Source organism: Oryctolagus cuniculus, chromosome 5 (genome assembly GCF_964237555.1).
Source record: "Oryctolagus cuniculus chromosome 5, mOryCun1.1, whole genome shotgun sequence".
NCBI classification, from domain to species: domain Eukaryota; kingdom Metazoa; phylum Chordata; class Mammalia; order Lagomorpha; family Leporidae; genus Oryctolagus; species Oryctolagus cuniculus.
The window spans coordinates 63,562,293-63,578,731 of NC_091436.1; positions in this window are offsets into that span (position 1 = coordinate 63,562,293).

A 16,439-nucleotide genomic window follows, 5' to 3' on the forward strand; every position below is an offset into this window, starting at 1 on the left:
GGTCGTGGAAAGCCCCTTAGTCGCTGCAGGTGCCGGCGGGCGTCCCCTCCGCCTCTGCTCTGACCTGGGGACCTATCCGAGTGAGCCTGGTTTGATCCCTTTCTGGAAGCTCAGGACCAGCGTCTGGCCTGGCGCTGTCTGGAAAAGAATTCTTTGTATTCCCCGTTCTCGGATGTTCTGGGTTGCCCCACTAGAGGGCAGAGTGGCGCTGAAACGTCAGCCGCGGGCTGGCTGCAGGAGCCCGGTGCTGGGTGCCGGGTGCCGGGTGCCGGCTGGGTGGGTCGGAGAACCAGCTGCTCCACCGTCGGCACCACAGATTGCAGCTTGGGAAGAAGCCGCCTTCGAGCAAGTTCTAGCTCAGATGCAGTCACTGTGGATGACTGACTGCTAACACAGGCAGCACAGGCAAGGATTTGGAAGTTCGCTCTCACCAGATGGGCTTGGGGCACCCGTCCCCTCGCAGGGTCCTTCAGAGGTGTTGATGCGTGGCCCGCGAAGCCTCTGCGTGACATCCAGCCCTGGGTGTGTTCTTTAAAAACGAAAGAGAAAGATGTCTCAACCCAGCCTTGAAACGGGAGTGTGCTAATTTCTAGTTGCACTGCTAATTTCTCCAGTGTTCCACAAATACACAGACAGGCTATTATTGGATTTAATTCCATTTACAAATAGGCTTTCCTTTCTCACCGCAGAGTAATAGGAAAAAAATTGATTTTCCACCCCTTAGCAGCTGCGACCCCAGAAGGCAGACGGATCCACGACTCCCCCACCATCCTTTTCTCCGTTTCTGCTTCCTCATCCTCACTGAGCAGGAAACACATCTCCAAAGTGAAGTCACCTCTTCCATACGCATGTCCTCCGCCTTAAAGGAATATCTGCGGTGTTGGAGGTGAAAGTTCTCGACTTTCTGATCCCTGGAGGTGAGGGTCAGGGCTAAGTGAGGACTTCCCTAACAGCAGCTGGGAGAGGCGGGGCTTCCGCCGGGACAGGATGCGGCCCCAGCCGGGTCTCAGCTGGCCCAGGGCCCAACCCCTCCCTTCTTGACCCCCTGCCCTTGTGCAGATGACCCAATTTGACCTTGAGGTCAGCCCCCCGAGTGGGAGGGGGCTGCCTACTGACCCTCCATAAATCACAATGCGGATGACGATCATGTCATGCTGTTAGACCCACTTTGGTGAGCAAGGCTTGAGAAAATGGGCCAGAGCAAGTTGCTTCTGAGACACACGAATCCAGGCTGCACAAGAGTGTGGCAGAGAAGGGCAGGGGCACCCACGTTGTGAGGAACTTAACACCTACAGGACTCAGCATGGGACAAAACGACCCTCAGTCCAGCCTTGGGACAGAGTCAGCGAGATCTTAACAGTTTTTGTTGGGGGTGTGGGGGAGATTAAGATTTATTCATTTATTTGAAAGCCAGAGTGGCAGGAGCCAGTGTTGTGGTGTAGCTGGTAAAGCCATTGCCTGCAACACCAGCATCCCATAAGGATGTCGGTTCAAGTCCCAGCTGCTCCACTTCTGATCCAACTCCCTGCTAATGCGCCTGGGAAAGCAGCAGAAGGTGGCCCAAGTGCTTGGGCCCCTGCACCCATGTGGGAGACCTGGAAGAAGCTCCTGGCTCCTGGCTTTGGCCTTGTCCAACCCTTGCTGTTGCAGCCATTTGGAGAATGAACCAGCGTATGGGAGATCTCTCTCTTTCTGTCTTTCCCTCTCTCTCTGTAACTCTTTTAAATATATAAAATAAATCTTTTATTTATAAAATATATAAAATAAAATAAAAGTGGCAGAGAGAGATAAAGAGTTCTTCCATCTACCGGTTTACTCTCCAAATGGCCACAGCAGCCAATGGCTGGGCCAGATATAAGCCAGGAGCCCAGAATTCCAGCCAAGTCTCCACATGAGTGGCAGGGGCCCATGTACTTGGGCCATCTTCTGCTGCTTTCCCAGGCGCATTAGCAGGCAGCTGGATCAAAGCAGCTGGGATTCCAACCGGTGCCCATGTAGGATGCCAGCATTGCAGCAATATCTTAACCCGGTGCGCCACTACCCCAGCCCTACTCCTCTGGATCTTAGAGTAATAAACAGACTCTGTCCCTTGAAACTTTGTTTGTCCTCAGTGCTCACTGCTGCTCTGAAGGTAGTTTTCCTCCAAAGCCATGCAGAATTTGTGCATTTGGAACTACCGGTGAAAACCATGAGACCCCAAACTCCTCACATGTCTCACTCCATTGCTTTTGCTCAGTCCTCTGACGTTTGTGATGCCTCTTCCATTGACATATACCGGGGTAAAAAAAATAGTTCATGGAAAGTGGAATTACAATTTTTGGGGGGGAGGCATTGTGGCACAGCATGTTGAACTGCTGCTTGGGTGCCCACATTCCACATGGGAGCACCAGTTCAAGTCCCGGCAGTTCCACTTGTGGTCCAGCTTCCTGTTAATGTGCCTGGGCAGCTGCAGATGATGGTTCAAGTACTTGAGTTCTTACCCGCCGTGTGGGAGACCCGGATGGAGCTCCTGGCTCCTAGCCCTGGCTCTTACAGGTGTTTGGGGAGTAAATCAATGAATAGAAGCTCTCTCTGTGTGTCTTTCCCTCTCCCTCTTTCAAATAAACAATTAACATTTTTGAAATTCATACACAGGTTTTTCATAAAACACATTTTCCACAAACTTTTTCAAGACTCCCTCATATGCACAAATTTCAAAAGTTTTTTTGCAACAAAACACACATCTTTACTACCATTTGCCCCAAACTTTTGAAATACTCTGGTGCTTAGTTTATAGGGACTTGCATTATTAAGCTTTCCAAGCTCCTTGCCCAGCTTCACTAGGGCCCTCCTGCACTACAAACAGGTGAACATTGGCGCCCCCAAATTAAAATCAGCCCGCCCCCACGTGAAGGGGTGGAGAGCCACGTGTGCCCTGGGAGTCTCGGAGAAGACGGAATCTGCCTTCACACTGAGCTGCTCTTGCCGAGGTGCGATCCCATTTCACATTCAGCTTGAAGCAGGACAGGTTGCCAAAGCCTTGATATTTAAGGTTTGACTTTTTAAAAATCGCATAGCTCTGAAAAGGGATGCTGCCACGTCAGAGACTAACCTGGGAGGAAATTCTTCCCAGTTCGTCTCCGCCCTGAACTGCAATCAGCTGACCCAATGAGTGTGGCAACGCTACCCTGACCATTCATTTTCGCCCCTCTCAGAAACCTTGTCAAGCCAGGCAGCTGAATGGCTTCAAGGATATGCAAAGAAGCTTGCCAGGCCACGTCCGGTAAGCTCACCTTGCAGGGCCAGGCTACAAGCATCGCCCTGGCCCAAGTGAGCCTCCTTGGGGAACTCCCACTGGCACAGGGAGAGAACTTGCTGTTCCTTCAGGGTCGCTCTGCTACAAGTTGCAGAGGATACTGTTAGAGTTTTGCATAATTTCAAATTAGAGTGTGTGTGTGTGTTTTCATGTTCCCAACATCTCTGATTACATTTGTCTTGAGGCAAAAGAAAAAAAAAATCAGAGACAGTTCTGGGATGGAGCTTATGATTCCCTTGGTGATGGCTGGAGGGGAAGATGGAGGTGTCGTGAGTGTGTGTGTGTGTGTGTGTTTCCTGACACTGTATTTGGAAGTGCCCTAGGAGAGACGAGCGTGTACCCCAGCTGTGTGGCACAGAGGCAGTGCCTGCTCTGTCTCCCTCCAGGTTGGTGCTGCTGGATGTTCCCACTTATGCCAGCAGTGAGTACCCTGTGGGCAGCTGGCTGACCAGGGTGCTTCCAGGGTTCTGGTCTGCCCCTCAGGCGGCTGGGACTCATGGCTGTGGGTGCCTGGGGAGGGGCCTCCCTGGGAGCCCATGGTTACGGGGGGGGGGGGGGCTTGTTGAGGATCTGCTAGGGAGGGAGCATGGCTGCGTTCATGGCCCTCCAGCAGGGCGCTGCCAGATTCTCTTCCTTGCAGCACGAAAAAGAAGTGAAGAACTCCCCGAGGGAGCCTAACCTGCCATTAACTCCGCAGGGCAGGGACCCCCGGCTGAGGCAGAGTTGCTTGAAAAGGACACCACTTGGGGCCGACACTGTGACATAGAGGATATAATCACCACCTGTGAGGCCAGCGTTTCATATGGGTGCCGGTTCGAGCCCCTGCTGCTCCGCTTCTGATCCAGCTCCCTGCTTGGGTCCCTGCACCCCTGTGGGACACCTGAAGGAAGCTCCTGGCTTCTGGCTTTGGCCTGGCCTAGCACTGGCTGTTGCAGCCATCGGGGGAGTGAACCAGCGGATGGAAGACCTCTCTCTCTCTCTTTCTCTCTCTCTCCTTCTCACTCTCTCTCTCTCTCTCTCTCTCCCTCTCTCTCTGTAACCCTTTTAAATAAATAAATCTTAAAAAAAAAAAAAGGACCTGTGGCATATCGGGTAAAGCCACTGCCTTCAGTGCCGGCATCCCATATGGGCACCGGTTTGAGACCTGGCTGCTCCACTTCCGATTCAGCTCTCTGCTATGCCTGTGAAAGCAGTAGAAGATGGGCCAAGCCCTTGGGCCCTTGCACCTGTGTGGTAGGAAGCTCCTGGCTTCGAATTGGCACAGCTCCAGCCATTGAGGCCAACTGAAGAGTGAACCAGAGGATGCAAGATCTCTTTCTCTCTGCCTCTCCTTCTCTGTGTAACACTTTCAAATAAATAAATAAATCTTAAAAAAAAAAAAAAAAAGAAAGAAAAGAAAAGGACTCCCCAGTCAAGGAGAGAGCACAAACCTACACATTTTTGTATTGATACGCTGTATGGAGTGTTTCGTATGTTTTTAATTAAATTTATTTTTAACTTACGTTTCTGAGACTGTTTCAGGAGAAGTTTGTCAAATCTTTGAAGATAATTGGAAATGCCTGGAGGTGACGAGGCCTGGGATTCAGTCACTGTCACAGTCCTGACTGAGGAAGCCACCGGGCTGTCTTTCTCCCTAAGTAGACACAGTAGGTGAGCACTGCCTGCTGCGGGCTGCTTTTCAACCCTTCTCCAATGTAGGCCATGCGACTCGCGTTTTTTAAGACGACACAGGAGCATGAAGGAGTAGACAATCTTTCTTGTAATTGCAATACAAGAGGGTCTTCAGAAAGCTCATGTTTCCATGCATATTATGAAAAAGAATCCACTATGCGTGGATTTCACAATATTTGCATTGACATAAACACGTTCCAACACCATTTTCCACCAGCGTTTTCAAGTCCCTTCATATTTTGCCAAGGAGAGTGGTACAGAGCTGTCCACGGGTCTGATCTGGAGCTGAGCACTTGCCGGCTGTCCCTGGCTTGCCACACGTGCACTGTAATGGCAGTACACCAGGACCCCCAGAGAGGAATCCAGCAGACAGCCAGACACCCAGAGGCACAATTATCCCTATATCCATTGTGTGAGGCCAACCCCCACAGCAACACCACATCCATGCACACACATTGCCTGTGCCCTGCCCACTGCCCCACTGCCGGTTGTGGTGCTGGGAGCCTAAGTTTTGACTGTCATTCCTTCCTGTGACTCCCCTCATCCAAGACTAAGCCTTCATGGGCAATTGGGAGCTGGATTTTTGGAAATTTAGCATTTACTTGAAAGAGAATCGCTTTTATTTATTGCCACCCGTTAAGGATTCTGGAAACATGTCTGCTAACAATTTGCTGTGTGTAATTTGTCCTAATGCTAATCAGCAACAGCTGGGACGCTTCCTGTGGTCAATTCCTCTGTGGTTACGGTGGTGTCATCACAGCCCTGCTTCACTGAGACGCTGCACTTGAGACGAGGGCTCACTCCAGCTCCCCGGGCCTTCAGGAAATTCCTCTCGCCGAGAAGCAGTTCTGGGCAAAAGCACTGTTTCAGAGGATTTTTCTTGTCTTTATTCTCTGCTTTCCCAAGCTGCACCCCAGACCTGTACTCTTAAAATCCTACAGAAAGAACAAAGGGGTTTCTGTGCACGCTTAGCGCCGAGTTTAACTTCTGGAGAACAGAGCTTGCCAATGGCCCCTTCCTCCCGGTCAGGAGGGATGGGAACTGAGAGGTGGGAATGGTGAGAGCTGGCTCCGCAGTGGGTTAAATAATGATGCCAGGCAGTGTGGGGACAGGGGCTTCTCTCTGCTCAAAGGTTTGCCTGTACCATTCAGACCAGCTCGCAGCTGTCAACTGAGCACGCCCTGCTTGGTAGCTCCACCACGTGGCCTGTATCTTAGGGCTGGACCCACACGATAGATGCTTACTGCTAAGGGCACATAACCATCGTCCACTGGATCCAGGTGTGGAACATGCCCAGAGTCTTGCTTCTCCAATCAGCTCACTCACTACGATAAAAAGGACGCTTACTAGGTGTCATCTTACACAAATCATGGGTGACCCAGGGCCACCCCCATCATAAATGTGGCCTCCTCGAATCTCAGGAAGGCTCTGCCGCCCCACCCAGTGCTGGGACCACTTCCCCTGGCCCTGAGAAGCAGCTCTGCCCGACCACGTCCCATCACAGGAAGTTCACTCCCTTAGGAAGTGGCTTGTTTTCTCTGTTGGCCAGCTCTCGTTGTGAAAAAGCTCTCAGAGAGACACAGATGTCTGTGAATCAGACACAGACGTGTGAGATGAAGCCAACTCTGAAATCTTCCTCTTCCTAACAGAGCTTGTCCCTGCTGTAGCCACGCCTATAATGCAAACTGACACGGGTGAGTAGATCCGGCAACAGGCTCTACTGGGTTGTGATACGGGAGCAGATGTTTTACAAACATGCAGAACGCAGACAGGTCATGGTCATCAGCTTGCCCTGCTATGCAAGCTAGCGAAACCTTTGTGGCCTCAGTGTAGTTATACACATAGCAGTGGGCACCCAGGCCTCTGAGCATAAGCATGAATGAATGGATCTGTGAGGTCACGTGGCTCACTAACAACTGAAAACACGTATTGCGAGACCCTGAGCTCCTCCACCTCATCGTACTCATCCGTGATGCAATGAGCCGGGGGTGCTTTAGTTACAACAAAAACAAGTTAGGATCTGTGACAGGGCAGTAAACATCATACACTGTGGATTTACAAAAGCGTTAAGCACTTTAGGAACCCACGTGGGAGTTCGGTCTTGTGCTTGTGTGCCAGCATGAGAGATCATATATTTCAGAGTCAATGCAACAAAAAGAGGAAATTAGAGAAGGACTAGCGAGGGGAGAGTTTTGCTTTCTGGTGCATTGTCTTTCATTCAGAAGAACTTTCTAGCAATGATTTAGAAATGAGATCCAAAAGTACACGTGACATATAGTTTATTAGCTTGCTCACATGAAATTCCAGATTATGGAGTGAATGCTCCAGGGAAATATTTTGTTTTGTCTTAAAGTCTCTCCCCTTCTGCTTGCCCAGGCTCTCCTGCCTACTGTAGTAACTGATGATTTACAGTGAGACCTCTGGAACATTTCTCCTTTTTCCTTTTCAATCCATGACATCTCTTGCAAATAAAAGGGTGGTTCCCACTGGGCAGTTCACTGAGCCAAGACAGTGAGCTTCTCTCTGGGAGGGGACAGACAGCTCCATCCGTAAACTCCACACTCCCAACACCTTGCTATCGTTGGAAAGGGTGGGTAGCAGAGGTTGGCCCTCCCCATGAGCCACCAGACTTAAAGCAAGTGCTGAAAGAAATCATGCAGCCCATGGAGTTGGAAGGAGAAGCCCCTTCCCCTCTATCTTCCCCTCAGAGCAGATTCAGAAATAGCAGGGGTTTGTGTTTTTTTTCTCCCCAAAAATGGTTACATAGGAGCCTTAAGGGTAGAATCACATGACTGATTGGGTTTTCACAACCATACAAAGCATAGAACGTTTCACCTTCAAGGAAAGCACTGCGAAAGCCCGGCGGCTGTTGTTGCTCACAATAGTTTTGGTCTCTTTTGTGGTTGCCTTTAAAAGCAGGACCCATGCTTTTCAAATGGTTGGTGGAAGCCCATCATCATTTCTTTCTTTTTTTTTTTTTTTAAACATTAATTTATTTGAAAGGCAGAGAGAGAGAGAAAGAGAGATCTTCCATCCACTGGTTCACTCCCCAGATGGCTCCAACAGCCAGAGCTGGCAGGGCTGAGGCCACGAGCCAGGGGCTTCTTCTGGATTTCCCACATGGGTGCAGGGGCCCAAGGAGCTGGATCAGAAGGATGCAGCAGGTGCCAGCTTAACCCACTGCACCACAGCGCTGGCCTCTCCATCTTCATTTCATTTTCCTTTTTTTTCTTAAGATTTATCTATTTATTTGAAAGTCAGAGTTACAGATAGGGGGCTGGAGAGAGAGAGAGAGGTCTTCTATCCACTGGTTCACTCCCCAGATGGCTACAACAGCCAGGGCTGGACAGGGCTGAAGCCAAGAGGTTTGTCTGGGTTTCCCATCAGGGTGCAGGTGCTCAAGCACTTGGGCCATCCTCCACTGCTTTCCCAGGTGCATTAGAAGAGAGCTGGATTGGAAGTGGGGCACCCAGGACTTGAACCAGTGCCCATATGTGATGCCGGCACCGCAGGTGGGGGCCTTACCCACCAGGCCACAACGCCAGCCTCAGTCATTCAGTTCTTGAGTGTGGATTTTGCCTTATCTTTTTGGTGCAATCCAAAGCCACTGGGACCATGCCTGGCGAACAACACAGGTAATCACTTGGAAGTTTAAAATGGACGTGTCTTTGCATATACTTGCTTGTCTTTCTCTTGTGTGTCTCCTTCCTTGGTGCAAATGGTTTGAACAGCACAGCCACAGTTCACGTGTTAAATATCTTAGGTGTCAGTAGAAGGAGATGCCATGTATAGACTTTGAAAAGCACCATTCCTTGGATGTGAAACATTCACCATGTTCATTTTGGAGTAATTACAATTGCTCTATCTTTGGACATGGTAAATTTAGCATGTGGTGTGTGTTAATGCACAGAGACCAGCTTCACACTAGAAACCTAGAATCCTGAAGTTGGGAGGAAGCAGCCTGAGGGAGGGGAGGTCTCCAGGGCAGACCGTTCCCCACACCTTCTCCCTCTGGGGCCCACACCACTCTGAGCAGCGGTGGGGCAGAGTATGGTGCTGTGCAGAAGAAACGAGATCTCAGAGTGGCCTCCCCCATGCCCTGTCTCCTCATCTGGAGAGGAAGGGCCATCCAGTGACCTTTAAAAGCATTTACAGCTCAGTTTTTCGGGGCGTGTTGCTAGCACAGTCACGGGCTCATGGTTCCCCCTCCCCTGTTGAGTGACTTCCGGCTCTGCATCTCCTCCTTTCCCACCTCACTGAGATGTTTCCCAAGCCTCTTCTTTTGGGGTTCCAGGGGACTCCTCAAAGCCACATCAGCACCATCCTTTCCCATTTAATTCTCTCGCAAGATCTCCAGGTTTCTGAGTTTCTCCTTTTCCTTCTCTTGCCATTGCACTAGCTCAAATGCCTATAAAGAGGAAGAGGTGGATAAAGAAATAATGAACAAAAAGCCTCTTCCCACCATGGCCCAGCAGTGCCAACCTCTGCCTGTCCAGCTGTTGCTGTCCACAGCTGTCCTTGGCTCTGCCCGGCTTCCTGCCTGATGTCCTTGTGTTCTGTCTCCATTTCCAAAGGTCTTCGCCCTCTGAGAGGCTTTGTGCTTGAGATTCAGAACAAGAGTCTTACCCTGTTAATGCTGTGACTCATCCTGCGGCCTCACTGCCCAACCAACTGTGGGACCCTCCTCATTCAGCCCTGAAGGTCAACAGCCAAGTGACCTTCAATGTACCTCTTGAGAAGCATGAATCACCCCTCTCATTTTGCATCTGCACAGCTGCCTTGACATCCAGGTGCAAAAACAGTAATTCTAGTTCTATGAAGAACACGTATTGTCCAGACTCACTTAGCACCAACCGACCTCCAAAACCAGGCCAGAGTCTGGTGTTTCAGTGAGGAGAGTCCAGCCCACATCAAAGACACAGGGCAGTGACCTCCCTCAGAAGTATTTCTGGGTGTTCACACATGGACAGGTCTACTGAGATGTGTACAATTCAGGCAAATAGGGTAAGAAGATGATGCGTTTCCCAAAGGAAAGTCTGGTTTGGAGAAGACAGAAAAGCAGCAAACATCTAGAAAGGGGATCCTGTATTCCTGGCCTTTATCCAGCTCCATCACACATCCTTAAGGTCCTTCTAGAAGTCAAAGCTGTTTCCTCCTCAGGAACTGGAAGTGCTTCTGTCCAAGAGCGGAAGATTTGGGGGGGGGGGGGAGACTTTGATCCCTTTCTTTGTATTCTAAGCCACAGCATTTAATTTGCTATTATCGTCCAACCAAATCTTTGATCATTTGAAGATTAAAAAAAAAAAAAAAAAAGGCCGCTCTCATCACATCCTCAAGAAAACTTGAAATCCCAGTTGCTTTATACAGCAAAGAATTCCTTTTACGGACGTTGGTAGATTAGAATGTTTCTCTCTCCTGCATCTACCCAGAAGTAATTTTATGAACACAAAGATTTTATACTTTAACTACACTTGTGGATAAACATACTTTTTATTCAATACGCCCACTAGAAAACTACATAAATGGATGAAATAAAATCGTTTCATCGTGTCTTCTGTGTCTTCTGTTGCTACTTGTCTTCTGGGCCATCAGTGGAAACTTTCTTGTTTGTTAAGTGCCACTGTAGTATCACAAGGCTTCTCAGGACCAAAGGTGTGTTTCGCTCGTTACATTTGGCTGTCACCGTCTGACAAGGCCCTGGCTCCATCCCCAGGCACGCGGGCACGGGAGGAAGTGGAAATGCACGTCCTCTGAGCCTGTGAGGTGGGAGGATGACGACTGCAGCTGTGCCTTTAGTTTCGCGAGCTGATGGCTTCGTTTTCAGATTCTTTCAACTCAGCTTTACTTCATCGAATGTTTCCAGCTCTTTCTCCACTTCTCTACGCCGGAGGCCGGCTGTGGAGACTCTCTGATCTCTCCCCAGCTGGGAGAGGGGAGCAGCTGCCTCTTCTCCCTGGTGAAACTGCTTTCTTTCAGCTTAACCGCATGAAGCCACCAGAAACCGGGGGCATAAATAGGTCATCTCGGGAAGATGAAGACAGGGTTGACTTTCCCTACCTTGCTCTACCTAGACTGTCTTTCCTCCTTGCTAATTAAAGATTTTAAAAGGGTGTGCATGTGTGCATGTTCCTGTATGCTTCTGTAATTAGGTTTGGGAATTTGAGTGAAAGGACATCCAGCTGAAGCATGTGCACCATTTGCTTGTGCTGGGCATGAGGGCAACAAGGACTTGATGTGTGCACTGAACACATTCTAATTATGTGACAATTCGTGGGGCTGTCGCTCTTTATGCATATCATGGAATCCTGCAACATTAACTCTGCGTTTTAATCAGAAGTACTTGGGGAGAGGGGAGTTTAGACAATGCTGAGGTTCTAGGGACTAGCTTTCTTTTTTCTTTTTGAAAAAGGCTTATTTATTTATTTGAAAGGCAAAGAGATAAAGAGAGAGAGAGAGGGAGAGGGAGAGGGAGAAGGAGAGGGAGAGAGACATATACGGGGAGAGAGAGGAGCAAGATCTTCCATTTGTTGGCTCACTTTCCAAATGGCCGCAAGGGCCAGGGCTGGGCCAGATCGAAGCCAGAAGACTGGAATTCCACCCAGGTCTACCACATGGGTGCCAGGGGCCCAAGTACTAGGGCCATCCTCTGTCACTTTCTCAGGTGCATTAGCAGGGAGCTAGATTGGAAGTGGAACAGCTAGGACCTGAACTGGTGCCCAGATGGGATGCCTGGCATCAGAGGTGGCAGTTTAACCTGCTATGCCACAGCTGTGGCCCATATCTCTTTCTTTTTTACTTTTTAAAGATGTATTTATTTGAGAGATAGAGTTACAGACAGAGAGAGGGAAACAGAGAGAAAGGTCTTCCATCTGCTGGTTCACTCCCCAAATGGCCACAATGGCCAGACTTGGGTTGATCCGAAGCCAGGAGCCGGGATCTTCTTCTGGGTCTCCCATACAGGTGTAGAGGCTCAAGAACTTGGGCCATCTTCTACTGCTTTCCCAGGCCATAGTAGACAGCTGCGTAGGAAGAGGAGCAGCCAGGACTTGAGCCAGCGCCCATATGGTGCCTCAGCACCAGCCCCCCATATTTCTTTTTCAAACACCAATGGATCTGATTTTGCAGGGAGCCCTCTGCAACTGAACTCACTGGAGTGGGGAGCAGTGCTTACATTGGAGAGAAGAGCAGTAAACCTGGTACCTGGGGAAAGAATGTCTCCTTGAGTTTTGCTCTTTGCAAGGATGATGCAGTCAGTGTTTCCTAACATTGGGATAAGCCTCTCACCTCAGTGTTTCTCTGTGATGTGTCACTTAATGGGAAACTGTAATAGGCAATTTGGTTCTGTAATTCAGTTTGCAAAGCAAGCAAACATAAGATAACTAGGTTAAATGTAAATAAGCATCACACTAAGGTACAGAAAACGGGGTTGGGGAGAGATACCATGCCCATAACTTAGAAACAACATGAATTTTATTCCTCACGTGCCATGAAATGTAGACTTTATCAGGGTTATTTATACTCTAGCCTAATGTCATCACATCATGTTCATACAAATACTTTATTTGAACATGAACACACATGTGCTCTCACTGCAAGAGTATTTACAAATCTCGCATTTGTAACAAGCATAACAAGCTTGGCATATTCTTTAGGAGTGAGTTGAACTTGCTCATTTTTACAGTGTAAGGTGTTTTAATGAATAGACCACTATGTAAAAGGTGCCATATCAGGGGCCAGTGTTGTGCACAGTGGGTTAAGCTACCCCCTGTGATGCTGGCATCCCATATAGATGCTGGTTTGAGTCCTGGCTTCTGCCTTACAGACCAGCTCCCTGCTAATGCACCTAGGAAAGCAGCAGAAGATGGCCTAAGTGCTTAGACCCCTACATCCACATAAGAAACCTCGAAGAAGCTCCTGGCTCCTGCCTTCAGCCTGGCACAGCCCCAGCCACTGCAGCCATTTGGGGAGTGAACCAGCAGATAGAAGATCTCTCTTTGTCTCTCCCTCTCTCTGAAACTCTGCCTTCCAAAGAAATATATCAATATAAAAAAATGGCACTACATCAAAATGTGCTTTTAATTTTTCAAAGACTTTTGTTATTGTTTTTATTACTTTATTACTACAACTTTTTTTCTTTTTCAAAGATTTGTTTATTATTTGGAAGTCAGAGTCACAGAGAGAGAGGGAGAGACAAAGAGAGAGAGAGGGCTTCCATCCTCTGGTTCACTCCCAAAATAGCCGCAATGACTGGAACTGGGTCATGCTGAAGCCAGAAGCCAGGAGCTTCTTCCAGGTCTCCCACATGAACGCAGGGGTCCAAGCACTTGGGCCATCTTCTGCTGCTTTCCCAGGCTCATTAGCAGGGAGCCAGATCAGAAGTAGAGCAGCTGGACTCAAAGCAGCACCCCTATGGGATGCCAGTGTTGCAGGAGGTGGCTTTACCTGCTACGCCACAGCACTGGTCCCTACAACTTCCTTCTTTGGACCCATTCATTCATTACTTAAAGGTCTTCTTTTCTCTTTTTTTTTTTTTTTTTTGACAGGCAGAGTGGATAGTGAGAGAGAGAGACAGAGAGAAAGGTCTTCCTTTGCTGTTGGTTCACCCTCCAATGGCCGCCACGGCCGGCATGCTGCGGCCGGCGCACCGCGCTGATCCGATGGCAGGAGCCAGGTACTTATCCTGGTCTCCCATGGGGTGCAGGGCCCAAGCACTTGGGCCATCCTCCACTGCACTCCCTGGCCACAGCAGAGAGCTGGCCTGGAAGAGGGGCAACCGGGACAGAATCCGGCGCCCCGACCGGGACTAGAACCAGGTGTGCCGGTGCTGCTAGGTGGAGGATTAGCCTATTGAGCCACGGCGCCGGCCTGCTTTTCTGTTTTTAATGTATTCTTTAACAGTGACTATTAAGTACACTATAGTCAGATATGTAGAGTTTAAGTAAACAAGTCTGGGTCTTAATGATTTTAATAGTTAGAGGTTTTTTAAAATTTTATTTTATTTTTAATGCAGTATTTTTCTTAGTATAATATATTGAGACCTGTAGCTGATTGAATAAGATTTGTAAATCTTAAGATTTCAAGATAATGTAGAATTTTATATTAATGATATAAACATTTTTTTTTAAATTTTTGACAGGTAGAGTGGACAGTGAGAGAGAGACAGAAAGGTCTTCCTTTTTGCTGTTGGTTCACTCTCCAATGGCCACCGCGGCTGGCGCATCGCGCTGATCCGAAGCCAGGAGCCAGGTGCTTCTCCTGGTCTCCCATGCAGGTGCAGGGCCCAAGCACTTGGGCCATCCTCCACTGCACTCCCGGGCCATACATTATTTGTTTTTAATAAAGAATGAAATTTTTGTGAGCCTGTTTGTATTTTATTTTGACTTATTTTTTTATGTTCATTATTATTTCATTAGACTAGTTCACACCAGTCCATAAGTATAAGGGTACTTTCAAAAGTGCATGGAGGAGTAGGATTTTTGGCCCAACAATTAAACTGCTTGTATCCCATATTAGAGTGCCTAGGTCTGATGCCCGCCTCCAGCTTCCGACTTCAGCTTCCTGCTAATGTTGACCCTGGGAGGCAGAAGTAATTGGGCTCCCGCCATCCACGTGGGAAACCCGGGTGTGCTCCCCGCTCTCATCTTCAGCCGAGACCACTCGGGCCATTGTTGACATCTGGGGAGTGAACTCTGGGGAGCTCTTGTTCTCTGCCCATCTGTCTCTCAAATAAATTTGAAGCACACAGAAAATGGAATGAGAAGATAAGCCTATTTGTGTGCAAAAAATTTTGAAATCCATGCATATGAGGTGTCACTAAAACTTTCATGAAGGGCCGGCGCTGTGGCATAGTAGGCTAAGCCTTTGCCTGCAGTGCCAGCATCCCATGTGGGCGCCAGTTCGTGTCCTGGCTGCTCCTCTTCTGATCCAGCTCTCTGCTTATATCCTGGGAAAGCAGTAGAAGATGGCCCAAGTCCTTGGGCCCCTGTACCCACGTGGGAGACCTGGAAGAAGCTCCTGGCTCCTGGCTTTGGATTGGCCCAGCTCCAGCCACTGAGGCCATTAGAGAAATGAACCAGCGGATGGAAGACCTTTCTCTCTGTCTCTCCCTCTCACTGCCTGTAATTCTATCTCTCAAATAAATAAAATAAAATAAGAGTTTAAGAAAAATGTATGTTATGGAAAAACAACGCATGGATTTCAATATTTTCTTTGCACCCAAATAAGTTATCTTTTCATTCCATTTCCCACACACTTTTTGAAGTACCCCCCTAGATAGCAAGGAAAAACTTCCCCAAGGGGCTCCTAGGACAGCCGAGGCTTCTCAGGCCTGATTCACCCGCTGACATGGGAGGCAGCTGTCATCAGGCAACCAGCACAGAAACTTAACAGGAGCCCAGGGTTCCCCCGGAGCTCACTCCTTTTCATACTGGCCTATTCCACTCCATGACCACAAGGTGGCAGCACTGCACAGGGAAGGAAGCTGAGATTTGCTCAGAGGCTCCAGTGAGTGTCCACCCTGGTCCTTCCGGGACACTCTCTCCACAAGGCTCTCCTTCCTGGTCAGGAATCAGCAACAAGAGGCCCTCCCTTCCGTGGAGGCAGAGACAATTAAAATTAATGACAGTGGTGGTCAAAGCCTCTCAAACGATCTGTCACAGCTGTAATTCTTTGCAAGTTTCTTGCCCTTGTGGCATGGCTCTCACTGTACTCTGGGGGTCAGGTTTGCTCCTGGTGTTCAGTCCAGTCCCGACCCTGACCTGCCAGTTCCCTACTCAGAAGTCTCCATCTAGCTGCTCCTGCTTAGCAACAACCATGACCAAAGATGACACATGACCAAAGGCCACACATGACCAAAGGCTCCCAAAGGACAAGGAAAGGAAAACTCTCCCGGCCAGCGTTCTCTGCAGCTGAGGGAGGCCAGTAGGGAAGCCCTGGAGGCAGCTCTTGGGGAAGCTGGGGGTGCAACCTGCAGAGCCTTCTCTCACTCCCTGCCCTTGGCTTACTTAACACGGAATAGACTCTGCAGATAGGCTTGAACCTTGCTACTTGTCCTGCCTCAAAAAAAAAAAAAAAAAACAAAAAAACAAACAAACAAAAAACCTCCCCTCCCCCACCCCCAGCACAGATCCAAACTGGGTAGCCCTCCTCTGTGTCCATGAAGTCTCTGAGCCAACACAAGAAGACTCCCCCTACAAAAACTCACCCCAAGTAGCCTCCCTCACCGAGGTGCAGGGATCTCTTCTCTGAGCTTACGCTTTCCAATAGCTGGACATGAGCTCCAAAAATCCAGATTCCACTACTAGTTTCTCTCATTATAGTTGGCCAAATAGTATAAGTAATATCCTACTTTTATAAGTAGTGCCCTACTTACGAAAGGTCTAAGGGAGAAGAAATCCTGACATAGATGTTATGTTTTAGCTGTCCAATCTGAAGGTAGATTTGGCCACTGGAACGCTTAAACCTGGAAAGAAAG